Source organism: Aegilops tauschii, chromosome 3, assembly GCF_002575655.3.
Source record: "Aegilops tauschii subsp. strangulata cultivar AL8/78 chromosome 3, Aet v6.0, whole genome shotgun sequence".
Lineage (NCBI taxonomy): Eukaryota > Viridiplantae > Streptophyta > Magnoliopsida > Poales > Poaceae > Aegilops > Aegilops tauschii.
Genome location: NC_053037.3, coordinates 532,858,318 through 532,863,281, shown reverse-complemented (window position 1 = coordinate 532,863,281; position 4,964 = coordinate 532,858,318). Strand labels below are relative to the sequence as shown.

At 51.3% G+C, this 4,964-nt stretch overlaps 1 pseudogene; it reads right to left on the bottom strand.

The window, feature by feature from the left end:
- Window positions 1–2,148: 2,148 nt before the first annotated feature.
- Window positions 2,149–4,702, bottom strand: LOC120975987 (uncharacterized; annotated as a pseudogene).
- Window positions 4,703–4,964: the final 262 nt, after the last annotated feature.

Genomic DNA, 4,964 nt, shown 5'->3' with positions numbered 1-4,964 from the left:
GCCGGAGAAACAAAAACCTAAGAAAAATAAAACAAGACGGACGGGTTCCCCACTCCTCTTGCCGCCGACGTCTCCTTGGCCTTGGCGAGGGTGCGCCGGACATCCCTCCACTTCCCGCACTTCTCGATCCAGGTGAGCACGTGGAGGAACTTGAACTCAACTTGAACTCTTGGTCGCTGCTGTCCTGGCGATACATGGTGAGCATCCGAACCATCTGCGCAGCCGAAGAACAAGTGTCGGCGACGTACACGGCGAAAAGAAGCGAGAGCCGGCGGCTGTACATACCTGACCCTCGACGTTGGCGCTGCTTTCCGGGCGAGCCGCGATCTCCTCGACAATCCCATGCCATTTGTTGCAGGCCGTCTGGATAATCGCCCAATGGTTCGACATGGCCTTTGCGCCGCGCTGCATGTAGATCGTGCCGAAGTAGGGGTCGACTAGCTTACGCTCATCGAACGCCGACTTGATACGCATCTAGTATGTGTCAGCGTTCTGGTTCGCACCGGTGACCGAGTCGATGCTGACGGTCTTCCATGCTTCGGTGAGGCACTCGTCTTCTTTGGACGTCCACTTGACGCACGGCTCGCCCGTCCTGGCATTGGCACCCCGCTTCTTCTTTTTCCCTTTCCTTGTCAACGCCGGCTCCATCTCCTCCTCCTCTTCCTCCTCCTCCTCGGCGTCATCGAGTTCGTCGTCCATGTCGCCGATGGTGTCCATTATGTCGTCTTGCGCGTGGAACCCGTGGTAGGAGGCGACAACGACTGAGCCACTCGTGATGATCTCGTCCATGTCGGCTTCGGCGGCGAGTAGTTGTTAGGGGGGTACTGGAGGTCGGCGAACGTGGGCGAGGGAGTGCGCTGGTCGGGGTTCAGACCGGAGGGTGAGGCGCGCTGGCCATGTGGAAAGGTGACGTTGGGGTTGAATCCACCATGCGTGTCGCCGTCGCCGTAGCCAGGCGAGGGTGCGTACCCTCAGGGCGGCGGCGGCGAGAAGTTGGCCGGCGACGCGACGCTCTGTTGGCTCCACGCAGCTTGAGGGCCGTGGCCGCCGGGCGGATTCATCATCCCCGCGCGAGACGCCTCTGTCTGCTCCGCCGCCGCCGACGCCGACGCGTCCTGGGCCTTCTTGGCGTTGAGCCTGTTCCGCCGGTCGGTGGTGACAGCCTCCCGACGTTGAACCTCCGCCCTCCACTCGGCGTTCGACATGCCCGGTGGTTTTGCCATCGGCGCTCTCGACTTCCTCTGCATTGGCTGGGTGGAATCGGCAACGGCAGAGACGCGAGGGGCCGAATACTTCTTCAGCAGCAATGATGGGATGGCGGCCGGATGGCGGGGAGCGGGAGAAGAATGGTGGGAGAAGAGGGGTAGAAGGGGGGAAGCAATGAGAAAAATGGAAGGAAAAGTGAGGGAACGGCAGGAAAAGGCCTGTCTGTCACTGACAGAGCGGACCCACGAGCCTTTTGACTTCGGCCGGTGCCCCCGGGTGGCTGGGTTCAGCTCGGGTTCGCCGACTGTTATTTCGGTCCAAACCGGCGATAAATAAGGACATGGGGACACGACTGGACTGATTTTTCGCCCCGACGCTAAAAAAAGCCTTGGGGGGCATGTTGGTGGTGGTGGGTGGGTGGGGGGGGGGGGGGGGTTTGGAAATGCTCTTATCTGCTTCTACATGCTGCTTGGAGACGGAGAAAAATTAACGGAAGAAAGTTTCCGTCTCGCTTTTGCTTCTCATCTTCTCTCACTCCACGGCAATTCACCGCGGACAACGGGCCATTACAATCATAGCCCTTCCAGATGATAACTTCACCGGTGCTTCCCCCGGACTAGTAATCAGGATCCAGAGCTCAGAACGCACCGGTGTAGCAAGTGTTTGATCTACAGGAACGCTGAGAACAGACGGCCTGCATCAAGTGTACGACGCTGTGGTTGGTCAAATTGATGAGCAAACCAGCAAATTTGACACATTATGCTTCAGTTTTCTTTACCAAATTCATAATTAACGACCCTGTGCTTAATATTGACCCGTTTGTTGAGAGTTACGAACGATATATCATCCTAAAATTCATCCAGGAACTCCAGAAAATGACTGCACAAGAAGAGTCCTAAACAGCAAGTCTACTGCTACTAGCCGAAGAACAAGGCACAGATTCAGAATCATGATAACAGTTCAACATAACTCATTTACTTTTACTCCACACAATCAGAAAGTAAATGTTGCACAGCTCATCCGAAAAAAACCGTAGGTTTCAGCGCCACACAACCTGAATAGCGTCATGCACATCAAAGTACTCCTAGCAAATACTCTTACAGGCACTAACCAAGGAAGGGAAATATTGCAGACATTGGTCGATATTGGGCATGCACCATCACTCCAGAACCACGTGACGCACTTCATCATTCAGAGCCGTTTGCCTGGAAGCGTAACATGCAGCTGTACATCTTCTTGGTTACCTTGGCTTACATGTTGTCCACATGCTGATAGAATGCACATCTCCAGGCCTCGCTGCGGAACAAGAAGATGCCCCAGTACAGCCAGAACCCGAAGATGAATCCAGCAGCCACAAAGCAATACAACCACAACGCCTCTCTATCTTCAGCCTGGCTCACTTCGTTGTGCATCGGTGTCGAGTTTACACAGTCCTTCAACGGGAATCCACATAGCCCAGAACTATTGCTGTATATCGATGGGTCTACAAGTGTCTGCAGCTGATTGACTGTAGGTATCCTCCCTGACAAACCATTGCTTGAGAGCTGGTTCAGTGAGAGGTCCAAGGAGCCGTACCAGATTGCCAATGTCTTCCGGAATACAACCTGACAGATGATTTCCTGATAAGTTCAGGTACCTCAGTCCAAGAAGGGTCGTGAGCCCATTTGGGATTTCTTGTGAAAGAGAGTTACTACCTGATAAGTCGAAGGCTACCATGGCTGCTATCCTCAGATGGTAAACATAATCCACATTCTTCCAAACTATATGAATTTGCACTTGATAAAATTTGCTGTCAGGGTACCTTCTCTGTTCTTCTGTCATGCCAGTAAAATTACTAAAATCGTCTGGAACAGGTCCAATGAGCTTGTTTTTTGACAAGTCCAATAACTGGAGCTGGCGAAATTGTAAGATCTCCTGGGGTATGATGCCGTCAAACATGTTTGATGACAGTCTAAGAAAGATGAGTTCGGGCAAACTTATGCTTACCCAAGAAGGTATTGTGCCAGAGAAGTCATTGCCTCCAAGATCTAGAATAGTAAGCTTTTTGCAAGTCTTAAGACCCAGTGGAAAGGTGCCTCCAAAATGGTTATTGGCTAGGAGTAGATATGTAAGAACATCTCCACATGTCCTCGAGAACGGAACTACACCACTGAAAGAGTTGCTGGACAGATCCATGAATGGCAAATATGGCAAATCCCAGAAACACTTGGAGAGACCTCCATGTAAAGCATTGTTTGATAGGTCTAGGAAGCTTAAATAAGTACGGTTACAAAGGAAATCCTCACCCCGATCTGTGAGAAGCGTGCCATGCAGCTGGTTTTGACTGAAAGCCATGGTGGTAAGCTGTCCTGGATGCTCACTAAAACAGTCACTCAGCTCTGCGACAATGTTGTTTGCCGTGAAGTCAACTTCTTGTAGGGTTGTGCAGTTTTGAAATGTCTGATGGTGAATACCCGTAAATCCATTGTATCTAGCACTGGCCACACGCAGCGCTCCTCCTACGCCAATGGATGATGGGAAGAACCCAGAGAAGTTGTTGTTTGCAATATCGACTATATCTAAGAGGCTGCTATTCCCAAGCCCGGGGAAGATGTGACCTACCAACTGATTTTCTGACAGATGCAAATACTGGAGTTTGACCAGATGAGAGGTGGTACCTGGCAGCTGCCCTCCCAAATAGTTCTCATGAAGGTCTATCTTCTGCAGTCCTGTCATGTTTCCTATCTCCATTGGGATGCTCCCTGTCAAATTATTGCCTATCAGACTCAGCTCGCGGAGCTTTATGAGCATCCCAATTGTTGGTGGGATCGATCCTGGCAAAGTAACCAAATTGATATTGAGCATTATCAAGCTCATCAAGTTGCCAATCTCTTCAGGTAGTGTACTATGGAGCCCCAATTCTTCCAGTTGCAGTACAGAAAGTTGCTTCAGCTGTCCAATGCTGTGTGGAATGCGCCCCCTTAAGTACGGGTTCTGCATGATCCTCAGCGTGACCAAGCTCGTCAGGTTGCTAATCCCTGCTGGAATCGTACCGAATAGACCATTCCGGATCAGGGTGAGACTCATCAAGTGGGGAAAGGCTGAGAAGTCTAACTTGTCAAGTGTGCCGTTCAGACTTGTGTAGGCAAGGTTGAGCTCTATGATGTGCCCGGCCAGGTCGCAGGTGATGTGCGTCGACTCGCAAAGGCTGGTGGAGTTGGCCATCGACCATGGCCCAAGGGACTCATTGGCACCGGCCAAGCTAGCCTTCCACCTCACAAGTGCTTCAGCTTCACGCCAGGTGTCCGCTCTCACCGGTGCGACTGCGCATAATAGGAGACAGGAGCAAGAGAGCAGGAGGCCTACAGGATGGAGAAGCTTCATGGTGGCTTCGGAGTTTGGATGGGTGGTGGTTCATGGCTACAGGGACTTAGGGATATTAATCCTCCAGATGAGACAGCCGGTCGGCCGTCCGTCCACTACAGTGGTGGTTTACGAATGGCACACTTTCGTAATGTCAGTTTAGATTGAGGACAAGCTACATGCTAGTTTATTATGGGGGCCGGCTCATAATAAGACTAAGAGTAAGAAATTACAAATGGTACGATGTACGATGTATGACCATGTCATTATCAGGGTGACGCTTGGAAGCCATGGCACACACATACTTAATCATCTCTTGTTTTTTTGAAATATCCGGTAAACACCGGCTTCATTGATTTAGTTACTTAATCAACTCTGATAGGACCATATCACCCTACCAGTCTGAACCTTTATCC